At 36.0% G+C, this 26,670-nt stretch overlaps 1 protein-coding gene across 7 annotated transcripts in view; it reads right to left on the bottom strand.

Annotated features, from left to right (window-relative positions):
* Positions 1-26,670, bottom strand: part of SRBD1 (S1 RNA binding domain 1) — a 226,926-nt gene that overhangs the window by 68,308 nt on the left and 131,948 nt on the right. The gene's annotated exons all lie outside the window — the stretch shown is intronic.

Raw genomic sequence — 26,670 nt, 5'->3', positions numbered from 1 at the left:
GTTTATTAAATAATCCTTTTCCAGATGCGTTCACTGGTGTAGTCTACCAAACATTTGAGGAAAAAATGATACCAATTCTTTACAATCTCTACTAGAAGACAGAAGTAGCTTTTATTCATACAGATCTTCCTTGACTTATGAGGGGGTTACATCCCGGTAAGTCCACCAGAAGTTGAAAATATCATTGGGTCGGGCGCCTGGGTGGCTCAGTTGGTTAAGCGACTGCCTTCGGCTCAGGTCATGATCCTGGAGTCCCAGGATCGAGTCCCGCATCGGGCTCCCTGCTCGGCAGGGAGTCTCCTTCTCCCTCTGACCCTCCCCCCTCTCATGCTCTCTCTCTCTCATTCTCTCTCTCAAATAAATAAATAAAATCTTAAAAAAAAATATCATTGGGTCAAAAGTGCATTTAATACAACTAACCCATTAAACATGATAGCTTCACCTAGCCTACCTTAAAGATGCTCAGAACACTTACATTAGCCTACAGCTGGGCAAAATCATCTAACACAAAGACTATTTTATAATAAAGTACTAAATATCTCCTATTATTCACTGAATACTGTTCTGAAAGCAAAAAACTGAATGGTTGTATGGGTACAGAATGGCTGTAAGCCTCAACTGTATACCCTCATGCTCATATGGCTAACTGGGAGCTATGGCTTGCTGCAGCATCCTGAGAGGGCATCAGAGCACCATACCACATTTTACTAGCCCAGGAAAAGAAGAAAACTCAAATTCGAAGTATGGTTTCTACTAGACATGTATTTCACATCCCTACCTTAAAGTTGAAAAATTGAAAGTCAAGCCATTTTTAAGTAGAGGACCATCTGTCAAAACTTGAAAGCAACCAAGATACTCTTCAGGAGGTGAATGGATAAATAAACTGTGGTACATCCAGACAATGGAATATTATTCAGTACTAAAGAGAAATGCACCATCAAACCATGAACAGATATGGAGGAACCTTAAATGCATATTACTCTGTGAAAGAAGCCAATCTAAAAAGGCTACACATTGTATGCTTTCAACTCTACTAAACTATGGAAAAGGCAAAACTATGGCGATATTATAAAGATCAGTGATTGCCAAGGAAGGAGGAAGGAATCAGCATAGCAGAGAGGATTTTTAGAGCAGTAAAATTGTTTTGTATACTATAGTGGTGGATACATGTCATTATATAGTTGTCAAGACCCACAGAATGTATAATACCAAGAAAGAAGCTTCATATAAACTATGGACTGCGGGTGATATTATGTGTCAACTGTAACAAATGTATCACTTTGGTGCAGAAAGTTGATAGTGAGGATGACTCTGCATTATGAAAACTCTGTCTTTCCATTCAATTTTGGTATGAACCTAAAAACTCTTCTAGAAATACAGTTTTTGAAAAGTTTAAAGTTTATTAAAAAAAAAAACCACTCCTTACAAGATTCAATCTGATCTGACAGAAAATTAACTGATTGCTGGAATAAAATTCAACACTATTTAAAAGAAGACAACAAAATTTGCAATCTCAACAACATCACAATGTCCATTATACATTAAAAAATAACTAGACATACTAAGAAGCAGGCAAATAGGGGCGCCTGGGTGGCTCAGTTGGTTAAGCGACTGCCTTCGGCTCAGGTCATGATCCTGGAGTCCCTGGATTGAGTCCCGCATCGGGCTCCCTGCTCGGCAGGGAGTCTGCTTCTCCCTCTCCCACTCCCCGTTTGTGTTCCCTCTCTCGCTGTGTCTTTCTCTGTCAAATAAATAAAATCTTTAAAAAAAAAAAAAAAAAAGAAGAAGCAGGCAAATATGTCCCATAACAGAATGGGGGTGGAGAATCATCAATAAATAGAAACCAACCTAGGATAAACCCAGATGTTGAAAACAGCAGACAAGAACTTTCATGCAGCTCCAAGATGTAAAGGAAATATGGTCATAAATGAACAGATGGGAAATAGAATAAGATAAATGGAAACTATAATAAATAACCAAATGGAAATTACAGACCTGAGAATATAGTATCCGAAATGAAAAATTTACTTGATAGGTTTACTAGCAGACTGGAGACGAGCAGAAAAAAGGGTCAGTGAACACAAGAGAGATCAACAGAAATCATCCTATCTGAACAAGAGAGATAAAATAGAAGCAGGGGGAAGCAAAGCCTTCAATGACCTTTGTGACAATACCAAAACATCTAAATATGTGTAATTAAAGAAGAAGAGAGAATAGGTTATGCAAACATTTGAAGAAGTCATGATCAAAATTCCCCAAATATTTTGTAAAACATAATATATAGATCCAAGAAGCTCAGTGAAGAATCTCAAGAAGGATAAATATGAAGAAAACCACATCTATGGATATTATAGTCAAACCGCTGGAAAACAAAGATAAAAAGAAAATTGTAAAAGCAGGAAGAGAGAAAGGACACATTGCAGAGGGAGGAACAACAATAGGAGAAATGGCTAACTTCTTATCAGAAACAACAGAGGTCAGGAGACAAAGAAATGACATCTTTAGGGTGCTGCATTAAAAAACAAAACTCAGGGGTGCCTAGGTGGCTCAGTTCATGATCTCAGGATCCTGAGATCCAGCCCCACATTGGGCTCCATGCTCAGCAGGGAGTCTGGTTGTCCATCTCCCTCTCCCTCTGCTCACCCCCACCCCGCCCTGGCTCGTGCTGGCTCTCTCTCTCTCTCTCTAATAAATAAATCTTAAAGAACAAGACTCAAAATTAAGAACACCAAATTCTGTTTTCCAAAGAAGAAGGAAAAATTAAAGGCATTTTGAGGTAAATGAGAACTCACTGCCAGCAGACCAGCATTACAAAAAACATTAAAGGGAATTTTTTAGGCTAAGGAAAATTGATAACAGATGGTAAATATAAATATATAATTCAGTATGTTCTAATTTAACTTAAAAGACATATGAGCATTTAAAGGAAAAATTATAGCATACTTTGGGATGTCTATATATGAAAACAATCACACAAAGAATGAAGGGTGGTGAGATAGTATAATTAACTCTAAGTAGACTGTGAAAAGAATATAAATAATAATGGCTGGAGTAACCACTAAAAAAAAAAAAAAAAAAACAGCCAAGAAGTACAGGTGAAAAGTCAGGAAAAGAATTAAAATAGTAAACTAGAAATTATTTGATTTTCTTTTAAAATAAGGCAGAAAAGGAAGAAGAGAGGCTAGGAAACAGATGAGACATATAGAAAACAAATAGCAAAATTGTAAACTTTAATTCAACCATATTAGTACACTAAATGTTAATGAAGTAAATGCTTCTATTAAAAGGCAAAGATTGTCAATCAAGATATGACTTATGTTGTCTGCAAGAGACACACAGTAAATATAAAGAAACGAAAAGGTTGGAAGTAAAAGGATAGAAAAGAAATACCATGCAAATATTAGGACTACAAAGATTAAAGTGGCTATATTAATATTAGACAAGAAAGAGTTCAACACAAAATGCTTATTACATAATCACAGAGCTTCAAAATACTTGCAGCAATTCAACTGTTAAGTGTTTACCTAAGGGAAAATTTTAAATATGTTCTTCCAAACCTTGTACAAGATGTTCATGGCAATTTTATTCATTAATAGTAAAACGAAACAAAACAAAACAACCTAGGAATAGCTCAGGTGTCCATTAACAAGAGAATGTATTAAAAATGCGGTATGTTCACATTATGGAATACTATTCTGCAACAAAGAGAACAAACTACTGATACATGCAAAAACATGGATGAATCTCACACACGTTAGGCTGATTGGAAGAACTGGGTTCAATGGACTACACACTGATTCCATTTATGTTAAATTCTAGAACAGACAAAAGTAATGTGTGGTGAAAACATCTGGGTATGTGGGAAGGACAGGAATAAATTTTCTGGGATGAAAGAAATGTTTTACTTCTTGATATATGTGGGGTGTACATTTGTCAAAACTTATTGCACTATATCACTTTGCCCTTTTCTGTATGTAGATTATATCTGAAAAGAAAAGAAAAGAAAAGAAAACTGTAAATAAATAAAAATCCAACCTAAGTTTCTGAATCATTAAGCTGGGAACAGTAATGCCCTTAACTAGAGATCTGTCTCAGGATTCACAGCTCTGGAGCAGGTGGCTGGGATACAAAATATAGACTACTCCTGACTTTTGTTTCTTGGAATTTGATGGTAGATGTTCTCCCCAGATGTCTCACCTCCTGAACCTAAAAGAGAATTCTTTTTTGTATAAAGTAATTTGCAAATTCGGAATCATTGTCAACATAGCTTCAGTAGACCACATAGGAACTTAATGACAAATGCATGCTGTTAGATGGCACAACTTGCTAGTTAGCTGTGTGCTAGTTCTCATTCCATAATTACTAACATAAAATACTGATTCTGCCTTAAAAAGTTTCCCATGATGATTAAAATTTAAACAGAATGTATAACGTCTTTATGAATTATGAAGCTAAAAAATGAGTCTCTGCTATCATACTAGTCCAGTGTTAAAATGTTAATCTGGTCTGGCTTTCATTTTGTCTTCTAGTAGGTGCTCTTATGTCCCCTAGTGGATACAGGTCGATATGGTAGAGGAAAGATAAGGGCAATACTGGCTAAGTAAAGGTCCATAAATCCTAAATGCCTGCCTTGCCCACATGCTTTTCCAAACCAATGCCTCATACTACCCAATTTACCATAAAAAAAGAAAAACATTAACACATCTGAACTGGACCACACCTATCTGCCCCATGTGTGGTCACATATAAGGCCTGGGCTAAAACACAATCCTGATTTATGACATATGCACGAACAAATGCATACCAATTAGCTAGACATTTTGACTTGATATAATACAAAGAAGTCGGCATTTCCACTGTAAATCTCTATTTTTAAAGATTTATAGCTTAGTCATAAAAGCAGACTTTAGAAAAATTTAGGGTGCAAAGATTTAGCCACAAGAGAGAAATTTCCCTTCTAATAAATTAAAAGTAAAACAGTATGTAGAAAATCTGATCTGAAACTCGTGTGTGTGTGTGTGTGTGTGTGTGTATTAGAGAAAAAGAAAGATCCTTGTGCACAGAAATTTTGACCGCCTACTGTTTAAATTGTTAGGGGGGACAGGAGTTAGGGATAAAAGGAGGGTATAATGCAAAGTAATAAAAAGGTTTTTTTCATCCCCAAATTGTAGAAACTAGGTTCCTTGTCAATATTTCCAGTAATAAGCACTAATCATACATTTTGTCTCCTGAAATTCACATACATAGACTCATATGCAGCCACATATGCAGCCATATATGAATTGGCTTCCAGTCCATTAATACCATGGACAGTAAAATTACTGGAAATATTGACAAGGAACCTAGTTTCTACAATTTGGGGATGAAAATACATATATATTTTATATGTATAGTATACACATACACACAACAAACCTGTGTGCAGTAGATGACAAAAAGTACTCTAGATAAAAATAAAATAGGAAATGGGGATAAAAGTGGTGTGGAGGATGGAGTTGGGAGCCCTGGTCCACAGTAGGTGTTCAATCCTACTACTGTTTTAGTTTGCATTTCCTTGAGTACTGGTTTGGTGGACGATCTCTTTGTATGTTTGCTAACCAGTTAGACTTTTCTCTGTATTCCCATTTCCTAACACTATGCTCTTCAGCACATGGTGGGAACTCAATTAATTACAACTTAATTGCATAAAGGAACAACCAAGAGCCAATTTCTGGCAGTTTTGCTTTTGGATTCTTCTTGCTGAAGCTGGGAATTTGGTTTAAGAAGAAGAGTCACCTTAAAATAAAAGGAGATACCAGTGACAAGGGATTGCTTGAGGGCATTACAGCAGTACAACCCAAATTCGTATTATGGGGAAACTGTTCTAGCAGGTACCAATCAATAGCACACTCAGAAGGTGAAATCTGAAAATGAAATCTGAGATGCCCTACCATGACATGTTAAGACTGACCAGGGCCACAAGGTCCCTTACTCCAAGCGACCAAATCCTCCGGTGAACAGTTTCTGGTAGGTTTCTAGGTCAAAAAGAGTTCTTAACTCAGACCCTGGTCATAGACTAATCCCTAAGGCTATTAATTAGAAAAGCTTAATTACGTCTTTCTTCTCTTGGGAATTGAATTAAACTTAAGCTTCTGTCATTTTGAACATAAGCTAAAGTACAGCATCCTGTCACACAATAAAAGGAGACCAAAGAAGCTGAGAGATTTGATCCAGAAAGCAAAGAAACCCTTAGAAAGTCCTGAGTTGCCAGCTTCCAGATCAAGATTTGTGAGACTCAGTCACAGGACTCCATTTACAATGGTCAATCTCATAACCAGCATGACTGAGAGTTGTTTAGGCACCTCTACCAGAAAGGTCAAAGAGCATACCTCGATACAGGTACATATATACCTTGATACAACTAATGGGTATGGGGGAAGAAATACTTTTGACATGCAAATTTGTTATATTTACACAACATCTTTTCCTTAAGGCTCAGTGCAGTATAATGACTCATTTCCCTGAAATATCTCTGTGGGTCATGGCAGAATTGGGCAAAATCAAACCCATTTGACCCAAGAATAAGTGGGCCACAGACAAGGGTTAGGTCACAGAATTAAAGAAAATACAAATTGGAGAACTCCAGAATTTAGAAGGGGGATCCAGATGTTACCAAGGAAAGAATACTAGGACATAAGAACTAAACACTGGTCCTTATAGGATCAGTTATGCAAACAGGACCAGAGCACAATTCATAGTATTCATTTCTCAAACCACTAATGGGATTACTCAGGTGGAGTACATCTCAGTTTAGAACTGACAGTTTATTTAAATAAATTTGAGTTTTAAAGTGAATTAGCAACTTACTTCCCTTTAATTTTATTTTAAAGGTTTTATTTATTTGAGAGAAAGAGCAAGAGAGCACAAGCCAGGGGAGGGGTGAGGGAGAGAGAGAAGCAGGCTCCCCACTGAGCAAGGAGCCGGATGTGGGGCTCAATCCCAGGAACTCGGGATCATTACCTGAGCTGAAGACAGATGCTTGACCAACTGAGTCATCCAGGCGTCCTTTACTTCCATTTTATATGAAAGATTTTTTTGCCCTCTTTATGTCCCCTCCCCTTTCATAATATTCTAACAAAACTTCTTTCTTTGTTTTTGAGGCAGAAGTGTCTCTTGGTTCATAAGAGATGGTTTATAATTAACACATACTATTTTGAATGGAAAATCAAGAGGCGACCACAGTCCCTCATTCCAATGCAGAGAAGTGGTAAGCTCCACTCTTTTAAAAGTCACATTGATCCAGGTCACACTTAGGGAAACTGACACTCTATCATTAATTACTGTGGCAGACAGACTCTTAGGAGACCCCCAGTGAGATTCACCTCCTGGTGTTCAGTCCTTATATAATCCGCTTCCCTTGAGTGTGAGCAAGGCCTGTGACTTGCTTCCAAGTAGTGGAATATGACAGAGATGACAGGATGTCACTCTCGTGATCAGGTTAGATAACAGGGGAAAGGTGATTCTCCCAATATCTTGATGAAGTAAGCAGTCATATTGAAGAAGCCTGTTTGGCAAGGAACTGTGGGTGGCCTCTAAAACCTGAAAGTGGTCTCCAGACAGTAGGCAGCAAAAAGCTGGAGCCCTCAGTCATCCAGCCAGGAAATAATTTCTGCCAACAAACTGAATGAGCTTAAAAATGAAGCTTGGAAGTGCCTTGAATCGAGTCAAAGCAAGAAATTAAAAAATAAACTTTCTAATGCTTATAAAAACTTAATTCATTTATTCATTCAATGAATGTTATAAATATATACTGAGTATCTGCTTTGTACCTGGCCTTGTTCTGATTAATGGGATTATAGAAGCAAACAGACAGGATGTACAATTAAACAAATACAAATTATAATGTGATAAACGCTATAAAAGAACTAGAGTAACATGATAGTCACAAGCAATAGAGATAGCTACTTGAATGATTGGTAATTGATTCTTTGAAGAAATACATTAAAACTGACACTTTAAGAATGAGAAGGAACCAGCCATGCAGAAAGCCAGAGAAAGAACATCTCTTGGCCAAAAAAACAAATGCAAAAGTCCTAAGAGAGGAACGTGCTACTATGTTCACAGAAGTGAAAGGAGGCAAGTGTGGCCGGGACGTAATGGGGAAAAGGAAAAGCAATCAGAGATAAGGCAGACAAGGATCTGACAGGTCCTATGGCAAAGAGTCTGAATTTTATTCTTACCCCAATGGGGATAGAGACAGGACCTAACACACATTTTTATAAAAGCATGCTGTAGAAAATGGATTGAAAACAGACGAAAGTAGAAACGGGGAGTCCTGCTAAGAGACTTTGCAGTACCCTGATATACCCTGACAGAGATGACAGTTGTCTAAAGTCAGGTGGTTGGGGTAGGGAAAAAAGGAGACACAGTCAATTTTGGGAGATGATGAAGTAAAAGGAAGGATCAAGGATTTTAATAAAAGTAAGTTTTTGGGGGTGCCTGGGTGGCTCAGTGGTTAAGCGTCTGCCTTCGGCTCAGGTTATGATCTCAGGGTGCTGGGATCGAGCCCTGCATCGGGCTCCCCGCTTGGTGGGAAGCCTGCTTCTCCCTCTCCCCCTCCCCCTGCTTGTGTTCCCTCTCTCACTGTGTCTCTGTCAAATAAATAAATTCTTTAAAAAAAAAAAAAAGTAAGTTTTTAATGAGGATAAGTTTGTGACTCTACTAATTGGGTGGATGGTGATGCCATTAATCGAAATAGGGAAGGATGGCAGAAAATCATGTAATGGTTTTCATTTTAAATTTGGGGGAGACAGGGAGAGTTAGGAGACAGAGGTCAAGAGTTCTTTTCTAGACAAATCTATTAGACTTCCAAATTGAAAGATCAGGTTGGCAGATGGATATATGGAGTCTGGAGCTCAGGAAAGAGATGTGTTGGGAAGCATTCTAGGTATGAACATAATGAACTTCTAAAACCTGGGGCAGGAGGCAGAGTGTAGGGAGAGGATCCAGTAGCATCAAGGGATGGAAGTGGAAATGTGCATATTGGAAGCAGCCACATAAATCAAAAACTCAATGTAATTCTTTTGCAGTTGCTATTTGCAAATAATTCTGAAATTCACCTAAAAAATGGGAGAAGGTGATAACTACTACTACCTGGCTTATACTGAGTGTTGCCTCCAGAATCCTTTTTACGAACATCCAGTAATTTTCACTGGATGAGATGCTTAATATTTAATGATAGATACTCCATAAGTAAATGTCCATGATAGGGCTAACTTTTCAAATGACAATTCATAATTTGGTGCAGTTGTTATTACCATGAAGGGGCAAAATACAAAGGGTTATGGAGAAGCTATACTAAGCTGTCAAAGTTCTTCAAGATCCCTGTACAAGAAAATCCATTTTACAATAATAACACCAGAAAACATATGTATTTCGTGCTAATAAGTGTCTGGAATTTTATAATGCTAACTTAATTCATCTTCACAATGCTGTGGTTGTTGTTATTGTTATATTATTACCTCCATTTTGCATAAGAGTAAACAGGCACACAGTGATTAAGTAAGTTGCCCAAGGTCATACTGCTAGGGTGCTACTGAGCTCAAAGGGTCTATCTCTGGAGCCCAAGCTTTTAAACACAATAGATGCCCCTCTGTTTCTCATAAGTAAATTAGTATCATTTGATCTAGGAATGCTAATTTTAGCTCTCTTGCTTGGGTTGCAAAGAAAGCCCAATGACTTTACCTATTCCATTTTTTAAGGGAAAGTTTTGTAACAACCACGAACATATTTTTTTGTTTACAAGATATTTTCTATTCATTCATAAGGCTTACCAGAACTAAAAATGTTCTGACAAAATAGGTATGCTTTAAAAATTCTGTATCACCTTGCTCTTACTATAAATCTTAAGTAAATGGTAACAGTGTCTATGCAATGACCAAACAACAACAAAAAAGATTTCTGAAGAAACTACTTGCTTTGACAGGGCACTAGTCTTTTCTCTTTTGAAACTATAATTTACTTTCTCCTGTTCCCTTTCCCTCTAATTTTTCTATCCTTCTGTCAATAAGAAAGATCAATTACAGCATTTTATTTGACACACTGAAAATAATTATGATTTGCCACCTAACCAACTCAGCTATGAATGACAGATTTTGTTCTCAAAGGAAACTTGACTGCTTTGGGACATTTCCATTCCTGGCTGGTTCCTTCACAGCAGCAGAAGAGTAAGAGTGGAGGTTAGGACACAAGTGTGCACATGTCAGAGTCAGAGGAAAAGGAGTATATCCCTCCTACTGGCAGTTTTCCTTCTCCTTTTGGGTAACTATTAGTCCTGATGAAGTTGTTGTTTTTTTTTTTTGTTTTTTTTTTTTAAGATTTTATTTGCTTATTTATTTGACAGGGAGAGCACAAGCAGGGGGAGTGGCAGAGGGAGAGAGAGAAGCAGGCTCCCCGCTGAGCAGGGAGCCCAACGTGGGGCTCGATCCCAGGACTCCGGGATCATGACCTGAGCCAAAGGCAGATGCTTACCCGACTGAGCCACCCAGGCGCCTCGCCCTGATGAAGTTCTAATTTGGATTTTAAACATCTGCATTTTTTAAAATGGAAAACGCAAAGATTTTATGGTTACCTCCCTTTTTTGGACAAGTAGTATAGAAGAATGATATCCAATGATCTTCAGGCCCAATGTCCCCTGTTTCTCCTCAGCAAACTGTATTCCATTATTAGACTACAAGAAGACCTTCTATGCCAATAAATTCTCAACATTTAGGACTGGAAGGGCTTACAGGCGATCATATAATATAACCTTTCAATTCACAGATGAGAAAATCTAAACACAGAGCAACTGGCTAGAGTGACTAAGGTTAATATAGTCTTCATATGCTACTGTCCCTTCCACCATGAGTAAGAAATACAACTTGAGTTTCCTCAATTTGGTTTTTCTACAGCCACATTTCAAAAGACAACAAATTTTTCTTTATTCAGCAAACACCTAAGAGGCAAACTTAAAAATTACTAACTGAAATACAGTATGATGAAGGACACTGGTTCCCAAATGTCAGTTCATGACAAACTTCAGTGGTCAATAGCAAAATGAGTAAAAGAACAATGTCAAAATTTTTCAACAAGATAAAACAACTGTCCTTTACTATATAATTATGACATTCCTATTATTTTGGTGCTAAAATAGTCTTTTTACTTTTCCCTGTGACTAAAAAATAAATAAATAAAAATCCTGGAAATAAATTGGTCTCCCTAATCCTACTATATTAGTTATCTACTGCTGTGTAACAAATTACTCCAAAACCCAGCAGCTTAAAACAACAAACATTTATTATCTCACAGAGTTTCTAAAGGTCAAGAAACCAGAAGCAGCTTAGCTGGGTGGTTCTGGCTCTCATGAGGGTCTCTCATGAGGCTGCAGTCAAGATGTCAGCTGGGGCTAAAATCATCTGAAGACCTGAGAGGGTTGAAAGATGTTTTTCCAAGATGGCTCACTCACATCACTGTTGGCTGATGGCCTGAGTTCCTCAAATGCTGTTGGCCACAGGCCACGGTTCCTCTCCATATGGGTCTCTCCTAGGGCTGCTCATGACACAGAAGTTGGCTTCCCCCACAGTCAGTGATACAAGAGAATGAAAGCATCCAAGACAGAACCACAATGTCTTTTATAACTTAATCTCAGAAGGGATATGCCATTACTTCTGCCATATTCTACTAGTCACCGAGACCAGTAGAATACGGGAAGGGACTATATTAGAGTGTTAATACCATGAGGTAAGGATTACTGAGGACCATCTTGGAGACTGGCTAGCACGACCACAATTTTTTAAAAAATTATTTTACTAGTCCATGAAATCAAATCTGAAAACTGTTGTAGTAGAAAGGACATAAAAGTTAAAAGATCACATTCTAGTTAGCGGTAGATAAGCTACTCAATTTTCTTGCCTTCAGTTTCTTTAGAAAATAAGGGGGATGGATTTAATAGTCTCTCAAATACCTTTCAGTGCTAATGTATTACACTTCTACACTAGGGATGATGATGACGATAACAATGATGACAAATTTGATAACCTGCCCAAGGTCACTAGGCTAACAAATGGTAGAGCCAAAATTTGAACTTAGGCAACTTGACCATACACCCTATGCTATATCTTACTTAACCTTTGGAAATAAATGAAAATGAAAGGTAGTGAGAAAGACTAAGCAAATCAAATAACATCTTGCTGCCTTACTCTTATCCACTACAAAAGGAAAAACAATCTCATTTCATCCCTATTAAGTATTTCATAAATACTAATTAGCTGTTTTATTATTATTGACATAGGACAATGTAATATAATGGCCTACTTCAGGAAACCTACCTTCATAGCAACTTTTAATATAATAATGCTTTGTGTAATGTGAAATTTCCATTGTAAAATCACCATGCTTACTATATAGTTAGGGTATCAGTTCCAGATGACTTGGGTAAAGAATATCTATAGTCAGGGAAACCTGTTCAGGCTTTGAATGGAGGTAGGGGTGGTGGTAATTTTTAATCGTGGTATTTTTCTCTCCTTTACTTTTCTTTCTTTTCCCTAAGAACTACTTTTAATTTCCCTGGGAAACTTTATAACAGCTTAGTTTTTAATAAATCATTTTTTGTTAATGTTTTTCAAGAAAAAATACCAATTACTATGCAAATAAACAAAAGACCATACTACAATGGTTTAATATTTTTATCCTTCTCTTTTAGTTAAAAAAAAAAATACACACACACATATATATGTATGTGTGTATATACAAACTCACTGGCATCATATTCATGATAATTTCAATTATGTTTTTTCTAGATTTCTTCTGAATGTACTTCTCAATCCCCCAAATGTTAAAATTCTTTTACACCAGAATCAGAAGCCACTGGGGGAGGGCGCCTGGGTGGCTCAGTTGGTTAAGCAACTGCCTTCGGCTCAGGTCATGATCCTGGCCAGAGTCCTGGGATCGAGTCCCATATCGGGCTCCTTGCTCAGCAGGGGGTCTGCTTCTCCCTCTGACCCTCCCCCCTCTCATGTGCTCTCTCTCTCTCTCTCATTCTCCCTCTCAAATAAATAAATAAAATCTTAAAAAAAAAAAAAAAAAAGAAGCCACTGGGGGAACTCCTTTGGTATCAATAAGAGACAAGGAAAATCCATGACCCTGTGACTGCTCAGTGTGCAGTAAAGGCAATCTTCTGGCATGAAATAAGGCCAGAAGTCAGTCAGAAAGAATGATGCAAAATTTCTTAAAAATCTTGCCAGAGAATGAACATGAAAAATAGAGGGCAAAATAACATTGTCAAATTTGCTTTCCATTTTAGAACTCCAGGCAAGACAAAAGTCATCTTGGGAATAGTAGACAATGTTTCCATTGCTTTTAACTAATATGGTAGAAAAAGCATTTAAGGTTCAGGCATTCAAGAGTGACAACTGTCTTTTAGACAGTTGGAAAGGACTTGAAGAAAACATTTGTTGGAATAAATGGAATGTGCCTTGGCTTCTGTGGTCAAAATTTCTGGGACTCAGCTGAAACAAGATTCTGGCTTAAGACTTATATGGTTTTCATCACCCTATAAACATTAACATTATTGATGCAGATCTGTCGCTTGAAATATTTTACCCATATCCTCCACTGCAAGGAATTTTCTTTTTACCCATTCATCTCTAGTGACAAATTTGTGGCACTTACAAATTTAAAAGGCTGTCAAAATCTAATAATGAAACCTTGGGGGGAGTCATATGGGGGCACAGATCAGAAAGAACCAAAATTAATTTCAGAGGATTTACTACATAGGTTAAGGGTCACAATGAGGTGAATTTCATTCTATAATGTGAAATTTACAGAAGCAATACCTTCCCAGAAGTAAAGAGAAAGTAGAAAAGGAATTAGCGCTAGCTAGTCAAACCACAGAACAAAGTTAGAAACTCATTATAGAAACCAATGCATAGACAGCAGAAAACCACATGTTGTCAGTGACTTGAATCTATGCCACTAATAGCTAGTCCTAAAAATCAGATATGCATTTTAATTACTGATAACTCACCTAGGAAACTATCCATCTTAACAGGAACTGAATTTAAAGGCTTGAGTTCTACAACTTCTCCCTAGAAAGTGTAATGAAAATGGAAAGATAATTTAAAAAGAGAAAAAGGCCTGGGCTTTCTCCCTTGCCTAAACCTCTGTGATGTACCTGCTACTAGAGACAGTTCAATGGCTAGGAACATATTTTCCTCAAGGCCTTAGTATTAGGTGTCTTGAGGAAGGAAAGTCAGAAGGAAGAAGTTGCAAGCTGGGGCATTCATGCAGCAGACACAGATGAGGAAGGAGCTCATGAATCCTGGCCTGGGGTATGTCAGAGACCATACTGGAACAAGACCTGGGGCATTAATTCTAAGTTGGACTATAAGACACTTGCCTTCTTATAAGAGGTAAAAATTAACATGCCAGGACTCCTGGCAGGCTGACTTCACGTAGAAAGGAGATGGTCTTCAGTATAGCATGCCATGGGAAAATGTAGCTCAATGCTTAAGATAATCAATCCTGATAGAAATCTGGGGTGGGGAATCACATCACTACTTCACAATGTCCTTAACACTGGAACTGCAAGTCTTGAGACCATAGTCCTTTTTTATCATGCCGGGGATGGGCTGGTGGTCCCCCAACCACAAATGCTGAGCAAGCAGAACAGGAGTGCAGATAAAAGGCTCTGCCACACCCTACCACAACTGAGTCTTTCCAACCCCTACTTACACCAGGGGAGAGACTAATCCCTCCTTAATCTGTAAAGCTAAAATCTCATGGACTAAGAACTGGAAATCCTTTACTCATGCCTGAGTTCTCCAGTCTGAGGTCTGGCCCTTTGAAATTCTTGTGTACAGTGCCCAAATGCAAAAGGCCAGGAGGCAAGAGATGCTGTTCAAAAGGCCTGGTGAGTGTGCTGGTCAGGTCATTGACTTGGTTGCTGCATACCTATTTCAGTTTCCTAGGGCTATCGTAACATTACCATAAACCGGGTAGCTTAACACAACAGAAATTTATCCTCTCACACTTGTGGAGCCTAGAAGTCCAAAATCTCTGAGGAAGAATCTGTTCCATGTCACTCTCCTGGCTTCTGGTGTTGCCAGCAATCCTTGGTATTCCTTGGCTTCCAGTTATATTCACTCCAATTTCTGCCTCATCTTCACACAGCATTCTTTTTCCTCTATGTATCATTGGATGAGGGCCCACCCTAACCCAGTATGACCCCATTTTAATTAGATCTACAAAGACCCTATTTCCAAAGAAGACCACATTCTCAGGACTTAGGTAGATATGAATTTTGGGGGAGACATTACTCAACCCAGTACTCCTCCAAACTCACCACAAGAAGCATCCAACATATTTATTCCACCTATACAGCCAAATATTTATCCTACCTTCCCTCACCAAAGGAAAAAAAAAAATGTCAGATTCTTCACTAAGGAAACTGAAAAGGTCCCAGGGGAAAAAAGTCTTCTGAAATGCAGCATGTAGACATTCCCCAGTTTAAGAAGAGACATCTCACCCTCAAGAGATCACAAGAAAGCAAAGCCTACTAATGAAACAAACCCCACCTGCATATAACAAAGCCTTATTCGGCCTCATATGGAGATATTCTTAAATAGGAAGAAATCACCAAGGCTCTCTTAGAAACTAAAAAACTCTCCATTCTAAGAGATATCAAGATAACAAAAAACCAAAACACATAAACAAACAAAAAGCAGGAGAAACAGAGATAAAGGGGGAAATCCCTCTGGTCTGCATTCTTAGGAAAATAAAAGAAAATGTTGTAGCTAAAAATATAAACAAGAACATAACACCATAAGGAAAAAATGAGATAGAGATCAAGAGACCTTTTTTTTTAGAAATTAAAAATAAGCTTACCAAAATGAAATATTCAAAATAAAATGATTAGAAGATAAAGTTGAGGGCTCCCCCAGAGCAACAACAATGATAAAAATCAAAAGCTGAAAATTTCAGGGGAAAAAGACAGATTCTACCTAAGATGTCCCTTATCTACCCTAGCAGAGAAAACACAGGACAAGAAATCAAATGCATGGCACAAGGTATTTTCCTAGAGCCAAAGACATCTTCAGATTATGGAGGCATCCAGCCCAATGAATGAAAAAAGACAAGCACCAAGGCATATAAAAAAAGATGAAAAAAAATCTCCAGAGATATGAAAAACAGGTCATCCTCAAAAGAATGGAATCACATCAGCACCAATTTCACTAGATGATAGGAGGCAACAGAATGGATGCAACAAAATCTTGGAGGAAAAGTTATTTTCAACCTAAAATTCTACACCCAGGAAAACTATTATTCAAGTGTGAAAGTCAAATATCTTTGACTTTTACCTCTTACACACCTCCAAACAGCTATCCATCAGTGGTAGGGTTTTATTTAGTGCTTTTTCCTCTTTTCAAACTTCCCATGTACTCCAGTGTAATAAATGCTTTGTGTTTGATGAATGAACACCCTTTCCCTGAAGAGTTTAAAGCAGAGAACACTTTTGTGGTTTTTTTTCTTTTCCCATCACTTGTAAATAATTTGAGAATGGCACGTCACAGTTTCTAAATAGGATTCAGATATAAGAGTTACGTGACTTAACCCTCATGAGATGATTAGAAACTTCGGAAAGCATATTTTGTTCCATATAAACCAATTTTCTCCCTCTAATCAGAATCCCTCAAATTGTTGTTTGCTTTTTTTTTGCCAAAAGAAAACCAAAAGGTAAAAACAAAAAAAACCATATACTTGAGATAATAGGCATTAGGTATATAGAACTGTGAAAGTTGTCTATCAAGGTATTTAGCAGAGAGCTTTGTTTTTAGATAATTATGGTAGGGGTTATGTAATGTTCCTGAATATGTTATGTAATAGGAACTGAATATATCAAAATTACATATCTGAAGTCAATATAATTTTATGTTAAGAAATAGGTATACTATTCTTTAGTATAGAGAATAACATTTATACCAGGTTTCCACAGCAAATACCAGTATTTCCTCTCTTTCCCATCTTAACACAATGTACAATTATAAACTACCAACACCGCTTTCTCCTTTCATTTGTGACACGCATACACATGAATGGCACTTGTTCCCAAGTTCTCTCTTCCATAACATAAGCAGCAGAGACTCCCAGAGATGCTCAAGTATATTAATTATGCATACAACTTAACTATTAAGAGCACAAACTTTGAATCAAAGTAGAGTTAGCTTCAAATCTTTGCTCTATTAGGGCCAAGTTGTTTGGCTTGTTTCCTTGATAAAATGGAGGAAATGATAGCACCTAGCCTTACAGAATGGTGAAAATTAGATTACATGGTTAATCTAAGTTGTATTATAATCCTGGCACATAATAAGGGCTCAACAAATGCTAACTGCTATGATCACCATCACCACCACCATCACCATTCTCATCTGCTGGGCGAGCAAAACAAAACCAAAAACTACATGGACCATTCTACTACTGAGAGAGGTGTTCAGCATTAGGCACAGAGCTGTTCAAATACAACATTTGCATCTCAGAGACCTGGGAGATTACACGAAGGTATGAATCAGGCCAGGAATATGAGAGATGGGTGGGGGCTGTTGGTGTACTGGAGAGGGTGTGCCCTCTCCTAAGGGCATTCAAACTTAAAAATTATTTTAAAATTCCAGTGCTAGCCAAACAAAATCCTCTGCTGGTGGAATATGGCCTATAGGTAACTGTCTTTCACTTCCTGAACTAGGACCATTATTCAAGCTCTTAAGCCAAGCCTTTGAAAGAAATTAGCAAACTGGATTCTAAGATTCCAGTGTGTCACTACTATTTTTTTTTTTTTGGTTTCTCATTTAATAAACCTTTTTCTCCCACAGAATTAAAGTTACATGTTTTAATTATAGCAAATTATGAAAGTGTACAGGTGCATAAAGGAGAAGAAAATAATATATTCAATCTTATCACTGAGGAGCAACTGATCTTAACTTCTGGGAATTTTTCCTCTAACTTTTCCAAGGCATATTTTTTCTCTTGTAATACAAATATAAATCTAACTTTCTGACTGAATATTTGAACATTTTATTTAAGATTCTTTGGAAACTTAATATTAAATGGTTGCAGATTATTCAATTATATGGACACACTTTAGTTAATTCAGTCTTTCTAATAATTGAGCATTTTCTTTTGCTTTCTCAGTACTCAATTAAAGGTAACACTGTAAGAATTTGTTTATGCATCAAATTTAAAACTAAACTTGCTTCCTTAGGACATAATCCCCCCTTCCCAAGAATTGGTTAAAACAAAAAGGGATATTTTAAGGTCCCTTGATACTACTGTCAATCTGTACAATGAAATAGTTATATCAGTTGATATTCCCACAGAAAGACTGAGGAATGCCTTCTGGCTACCTGTCTGCCAACTATAAGTCTATGGGTATGTTTACCACATATGCAAACTAAGATTCCAAAACTACTTCCACATCATCAAAAGATATTAAAATCCAGGGATAATATTAAAATTATCATTCTAGCCAATATTTTCAACCAGTATCAACCTGATTTTCCTTCTGCTTCAGAGCTATAAGAATGAAAATTAAAACACTGTATCTTACAGGAACATTCTCAGAGGGCCTACTGCACAGCTCTAGCTCACACTAGGATGTGATCTGGAATGTAAAGACCATCTACCTAAGGGTAAAGCAGCAGCAATATGCCAGCAACAGTTAATATAAACTGTATAATCATCCTGAGTCACCTATTTCAATTAAACTTGCAGGAGTAGGAGCTGAGAAGGTAAAGATCAGGGCTTGCATAAAAGTGATCAGGGTCTTTAGTGATTAACTATCTCAGTTCTCTGTCTTAAGACAGGTGAAGCCAGGTATCATGTTCAGATTTAAGAGCCCCACATAACACAACAAATAGTGCCCTAAAATCTGGAAGTGAAACCAGAGTTTTATGTTTCCTAACAGATAGCATGGGAACCCCCCCCACAGACACACACACAAAACAACAACAACAAAACAAAAAAACCCACAAGGAATAGGATACTAAATTTTCTTACTTGCCTTATGAGACTGTTATATGGAAATCAAGTACAAGGACAGCTAGGCATTTGAAAAATTAAACATCATTATCACTAGATGTTACAAACTGGTGCATTTCGAAGCACTAATTATTGGTTAAGTTTAATAAGAAGATACTGAATTCCAAGTTCCTAAGGGCAGGGATCACGTTCTTTGCAATTCCCATGGTTTTAGCACATTTGCCTTGAAATTGAAGGTATAATTATTTGTTGGGTAAATGAATAAATAATATTAATAAACTGTATTTGTATAGTCATATGCAAAATGGTTTTCAAAATATTTTCACAGAACAAATGAATCTGTAAGCCCTAGTAGCAACATGTTTCCAAACATTTTAGATCCTCGATAGTGGAAGAAAACAATTATAATATTCCTAAATATTTTGTGCTCTATAACATTAATTGTGAAATAAGTTCTTCTTAGCATTGTATCTTAAAATAAAGCACTGTCTTAGCCCATTAGATGTTTAAGGGGGTAAATAAGAGAATGACTATATATGTCAATTAAAACAATTACAGAACAGAAAGATGTTGGGATGAATATCCATTAAGTTAGTTTTAGAACACATAAGAAGCATCAGAGTTTTGGAGAAAAAAAAGGGCAAAACTGCCCTATCTTGGCTGAGTAGCACTATTAAATTCAGATGCAGGGTTCTATTTAGTTTGGACAGGTCCCAGCCACAGAACAAAGTCAGTCTGTCTTAGTACCATAACTGAATTCTACAAGTTAACAGCTTTTCATGAAAAGCTGCCATTTCAAAATGTCAATCAAATCTGAGCATAAGTGGGAACTCCTGCAGAAATAACCAGCTGCAGGTTTGAAAAACATTTTTCACTGAAAGTGGAAACACAAAAGATGTTTGAACGGGATCTCTTTTCATTCCTGTAACAGTAGACGGCCATTTTCACAACATCAAGGACAGAAAACAGAGGACAAAATTGCAAATAATGTCTTGAAAGGGCTTTTTGCAGGGGTGATGACTGATTCAAGTTACAAATGACAGAATTATTGGCAAATGGGAACTCATTAATATGAAATTGTTTGTTTCTCATTAACTGATCATAGTCTCAGACTATTCTTTTAATTGCACTTGAATGACTGTGCAATACAGAATGAAATGTAGCCTCAAGTTTTGATATTTATTTTCAACCTCTTTATAGAAATTGATGATGGTATCACCTGTCTGTATGGGGGAGGAGGGGGATCCACCAATTATAGTTTATGATCAAATTTTAAAAAAAAATTATTTCACTTTTTGGAATGTCAAAGATAATAAAAATACTATGCAATTTTGCACCTTTTTTCCAAGAAAAAGGTCCCTTGTAAGCAATGATATAATAAGGTGAAACTTAATAATAGAGTAGTAAATATGACATACTATAAGCATTTATGTGGAAAGGGAAATGCACAGCAGAAAATAACACTCTGCAGAAGATCTGCCACCATGTGAGGTCTTTGGAGGCATAAAACAGCATAAAAATTAATCAGAAAATAGCTTTTAAAAGTTGTTCCACGACTTGAAGTGATGCAACACAAATGCTCTGCATTTTCTTTTTATGTCACATACTTCAACAAATATTTTTTTCACTTGCTGCCAGCTAATAGAATTTAAATGTTCATAGAAACTTTGACTCCTTTCAATACCAATGCAATTGTCTATGTGTGCAGTAGAGATGATATTAATGTTGATTTTCTTTTGTAGAAATGAAGGGCAAAATCAAAACTGTAGTTTAAAAGGTACTACCTATATCATAAGGTTCTATTAGAATTTTCTAGACTCCCATGGTTAACCAATTTTTATGTATTTGGAAGACTTAGAGAAACTTTCTGAGCCTTGTTTATATATTTATTATACCCCATATTGTTGACACGTAAATATGAAAACAAACAGGTGGTATTTAGAAATTAGACTCTAACTCCCAAATAAATGCTACAAACCAAAAAGTGTTTTCATATGGTTATGAGATAATTCAGAGACATTAGAATCTGCTCTTATTTTTTTTTAAGTTCAATTTCCCTCATTTTCAGAAATTAAGACTCTCTGTTTTGTTGACATAAAAATTAACATACATCTATCCCAAATGCAGATTTAATTTTAGTAGGTATGGTCTAATTAGCATTGTCAACTCTAGCCCAAATTGTGATGCTCTGGTTTCACACACTTTCATCTACCTGGAAGTTCCTCTTGGGCTTATAATCAACAACAACAAAACCTCAAAATAAGCACCTAATAATATCTGTATAAAAATTGAGTAAGCAGAGAGCACTCTGCTTACTCTTTGCTCTACTTTAAGAACTTTTTACTTAGTACTACAGCATTCATAGATCTTTCTAAGAGAATATCCGATATTTGGTCCCAAATGCTTTTAATTCTTGCATTCAAACAGCTGTATGAGGTTGTAGAGCTTGTTAAAAAAATTGGGAGGGGGGCATGAGTTGGTTACCAGTTGTCACCCAAAGATAACAGTTACTTTTATGGGGGAATTACAAATGCAAATGGTTAATGTAGTATAAATTGTATACTAGATTTTAGTGAGAATGTCTAAAGCTATCACACAAGGCATTCATCTGTGTTCCCTGTTTATGGGAATAAAATATGTAGTCATTTGAAGTCCACAATATGTATACTGTGTTTGTAATAACTGCAGATTTTACAAGCACATTATTCTTTCCATTAGGATTAAAACCTCACCGAATAGCAATTTGTGAAAGAATTCTAGCAGGGCCCGGAGCCCAGAACTCTGACCTCTGATGAGATGCTTGGCAGCAACAAACTCTGAGTCTAGGCAAAACATCTGGTTTGAGTTAGACTTCCTGAAAAAATAGCCCCTGTACTGGGGAAACTGGTATTCACTCAGCTTTGTATATATACTTTGACTGACTTCAACACTGCTTTAGAAAAAAAAAGAGAAAAAGAGAAGAAAGACTCCACTAGAATACTTGTCAATCATGAGAGACTCTTTGGTGGCCCCTCTAGAATGAAACTCTCTTATTAGCTGGAATAGTCTTTCTTTCCATACTCCTTGAGCATTTATTTTCCACATTATATCATGTAGAATGTACAATAACTTCAAAATATAAGTCCAAGTTTGTTATTAGCAAAATCTATTACTTTTCTTTTACTCACTTCAGGGGGGAAATCACCAGTTAATTTTATTTTCATTCTGTTTACATATATGGAGGGAAAAAAAAAAAAACATTTTGAGGATTCCTATAAACCTGAGTAAATACTAAAACTCAAAAAAATTAAATAGCTTCTAATTAGTGTTCCTTCTAAAATGATACACGTAGTAGCAATGTTTATTGGCTAAAGAGGTTCTCTGAGTTTTTGCAAATTTAATAAAAATCAGAATCCAAAAATGATTCCTCTAATAGACATATACTACAGAAAAAATGTTCTGGGTTAATATGCAAACATGATACAACAATTTGGAGACAAGACATTACTTAAAGGTTCTCCTGCCACTTTCATCTTCTGATTAGCAGGTTTAGTAGGACAAATGAGGAAATCCAGCCACTGCAATTAACAACTCTCTAGTTCATTTAAACCCATCAAAGGGGAACCATTAAATTATCCTGCATTCTTATATATATATACACACAGTTTTTTGAAGCAGGGTTCTTATATATCAGACTGAAGACAATCCAAAACTATGAATGGTGCTTAGGAAAGAAAAAGGCAATATCTAGGTAAGCCGTTTTATAGCCAAAAGGACGTAATGTAATATTGTATATAAAATTAAAAGAAGCATAAAAGCAGGATATTCTAACGTAGTACTACTCTCTACCTTGACTATCATTTTATTTGAGTTTCTAGTAAAAGCAAAAATGTAACCCAACCTATCCTACTGTCAAACGTGTAAGACTAAGGCCGTATGGGATAATGATTGGGAGCATGATTCACTTTAAAGGACTTGGGAAAGTTTTGTCAGTCTCGGGTGGTGGTAAATTGCCGTTTTACTTTTCTATGTATCCCTTTAATTTATTACTTTTGTACAAACTCATTTAAATTTAGTCTTTTGAAAGAACAGTGTGGAATAGAATGCAAATTAATAGTTGTATATCTTGTTAGGTACAAATTTACTTATGGCATTGCTAAGGACTCTACTGAATAGGAATATGTTACAAAACATCAATATCATTCTCCAACAGGTATCAGCAATCTGCAAACCGCACTTTTACCATACTTTAGGGAGCTATTCAGGAATAACTATGATTATTTATGCTCTGCTTACAGATTAAAAATAAAATCTTATTTGCCAAATTCAAGCTAGCATCTGCTCAAAGTTCCTCAGAATCTTCATGACACACACACTTGTTTGTCTACTTGTCACAAATAGCACAAATAGTTTTTAATATCTGTCACAACTATTACTCAGCAAATAACAAACTTTGTACCATCTCCACATTATATAATTTTTAAAAAGAACATTCATGTCTCTACCACAAAGTCTTATAATTTCTATTCTAACTGAATCAACAAAATGACCATGGAAAGTAAGATTTTGCTTCTCCTAACACTATTTCTTGAATCCATAATTCTTATATATTTTAACACAGTATATGCACTTGCTGGCTTTGAGTAAAAGACCATGTTGCTGAAATTCAGCACTTCTTTCCCCACACTCTTGCAACCTTTTTTTGTACACACACCACACATATAACCCTTTACACTTCTTAGCTCACTGAAACTTAAATGTTTCTCCAAAAGGTATTTATTTTGATACAAAATAAAAGTTAATAAAAGATGTGACAAACTCTTCCCATTTAAATGTAGTATTTTGAGAGAGTATATTGTGAAGTCCAATGCATATTTATACTAGCGAATTTCTACAAGCACACATTTACTTTTCCACCTCAAGACAAGGATAAACTAATCCTGTTGTATTCATTTCTGGAAGAAGGCAGAGGCATTTTTTTTTTAAACTGTGTAAGAATGCATGCAGAATTATCATACATATTTATAGGTAATCATACTTTAGGTATATGTTGAGAGACTTAGACATAAAGTTTTTAGAATAATCATTGCCTAAACTGCCTACATAAATTATTTTTGAAAGACTGCTTTCCCTTAAACCTGACTGTCTAACAATCTGTATTTGAGTCAGAGCATAAGCATAAACGTACATGACTTGACACATGCAGTTTTTTTCATTTTGTCTGATGATAAAAAAGAAAGTCATTATCATAATTCTGAAGGCCACTCAGAGAAACTCTTTGAAGCATAGGGAAGGGGACTCCTCTGTCATCCTCCTTATAAAGAAGTAGCAAGTAAAACACTTATTTTCCTGATGCAGCTTTGGAATGTACATAGCTCACTCCTATGAGTACAGATCAAAAAAAAACTATAACAATGAACAGTTATAAAAAAATAACAGTGGTGATTTTGTATTATAGTAGTACTTTTATACTGGAATTAAACAGCAACTTTTCTTTCCAAAAGGCATAAAGAGCATTTCACTGCTAACCCCCTGCATTTTTGAAAGCTGTGGCCACAAAGGCACCTTTATAAAATAAGCCCCCACTTGTTAAAACTGTAACATTGCCACCATCACTAGAGTTTCACCTTAGTGACTTAAATAAATATAAATAAAGTAATAAACACTATATGTTTTATAGAGTTCTATGAACCAGGAAAAAAAAAATCACCTTACAAAATAACCTCCTGGCAAATGCAAAAGAAAAGCTAAATTTGGTTTGCTCATATTTTCTGAGTTCCCAGAATACAAGAAGGAGCTAGGGGAAACCTAACTTACTTAACTGAAAGACTTTTGCTTATTTCATTTTCCACATTACTCTTTATGGAAAGCAAGGGGGAAAAAAGTATTAAACAGGAAAGAATTAGAGAAAGGCAGTCATTATAATAAAAAATATTTAGGGGTTTAAAATAAGATATCTTTCATATTCTATGTTTTAAGATGACCTTGCTGGAAATCTTTCTACTGACTGATACTGGATACTGAAAATAAGCTCTGTAAGAATTAGATACAATGGCTGCTATTCTAGGTGGTCAAAATGTCCAGCAAGTAAGTTACCTATTTCACTATCCTATCAATTGAGTGATGGTAAAACTCCATGCTATTGCTGTCAGATGGCTGTGGTGTAAACTGTTTTGTTTGGAATTGAGGAATGGAAAATATTAATGGCTACTGTCATATGAACAACTTTTAAAAATATATTGTTTCACGCTTGTTAATATACTAATGGAGATTTTGTAAAGTTTGAATATAATTCTTGAGTCATCACCTGGATGATAGCAATTAACAACAACACTTATTTTAAAGAACTCCAAATTATATACAGTTGAGTCAATTTTAATTTGTTTTCATTTAAGGTCTTCTAAAGTTGAGGCCAGCATGCAGAAGAAAAATATTAAACTATGTATAACCCTGTGTCAACATATGATGCTACTGGGAATGGTAAGTGAATTAATTTTCCAAGGAAAATTAATTACTTATGACTTACAGTTGTAAAAGCAAACAACGTAACTCTGGATTAGGGCACATTTAATTTCTGTTTGTAGTAGCGATTAAATTAATTTCATATAATTCATGGTATGTAATGGAAAGCAGAACAAAAATGAAATTCTAGACAATGACTGACATAGAAAAATGTATATATTTATGAACCTGATCCAAAAATAAAGGTCATGGATATTAATCACTGGATAATAAAACAGTATTTTTAATGGTTCTTTAATAATGGATTTTTAGCATAGTTTTTAAAAAAACTTGTCCAAATAGAAATGTTTGACACAGAGAAACAAAGTAGAAAGCTGTAATTATATCCTGTAACATCTCTAAATCTCCCTCCTCCCCCTCCTGAAAAGGTAGTTGGAATAAAGGATTTGCACATCTTCTTTTTATAACAATAATTTTTGTCCACATAGATTTGGGGCAGCTAAAATCCAATATACCATTAAGTGATTTAGGAATGAAGTTCTTAAAATTACAACTAAATTATCTTCCTAACACTCAAATAGTAAAGTGTTTCTAAAATGAATCATCTGTGATTCATTTGACTCAATTATGCACCTGAGTAGCACTAAGACAACAGATTTTGGCTAATGGAGCTGTAAGAATATATGCACAGCTGCACATAGGAAAGTATTCATCTTTTTACTCCATCACTTCCTACCTGTTGTGATTAAGCCAGACATAATCTTTTAATTTTGGATTGCAACTTCATGGCACAGCCCATATGTTAAAATCAAGAATTAAACCTTGCCCTGATGGTAACTGTAATTACTTTCAAGTAGTTCTATGAAATGCCATTCTCATGATATATTAAAAACACACACAAAATCAGAACATTTCATATTCTGGTAATAATCCTAGGTACCGACTGTCACTGGCCACCTAGCAAAATCATTGTCAGTCAAATTCGGATCATTTAGGATCCTTTGGCTATGAGAGAGCAAGCATTTTGAAGCAAAGTAAAATACTTCTATGACTTACACTTTTAGAAAAGAGTAGATGTGGGCTTCTGGTGAAAGATACAGTATGAACCCATGCAAAAAATAGAAATAAAGACTATCTGTATATAAAATATACATTTCTCCTCAAAATTTTACTTTTTTTAAATTT

Source organism: Mirounga leonina, unplaced genomic scaffold (assembly GCF_011800145.1).
Source record: "Mirounga leonina isolate KUSES-001 unplaced genomic scaffold, KU_Mleo_1.0 Mir_125, whole genome shotgun sequence".
In the NCBI taxonomy this organism is placed as follows: domain Eukaryota; kingdom Metazoa; phylum Chordata; class Mammalia; order Carnivora; family Phocidae; genus Mirounga; species Mirounga leonina.
Note: the sequence above shows the minus strand (reverse complement) of the source record. Positions and strands in the feature narration are given on the sequence as shown.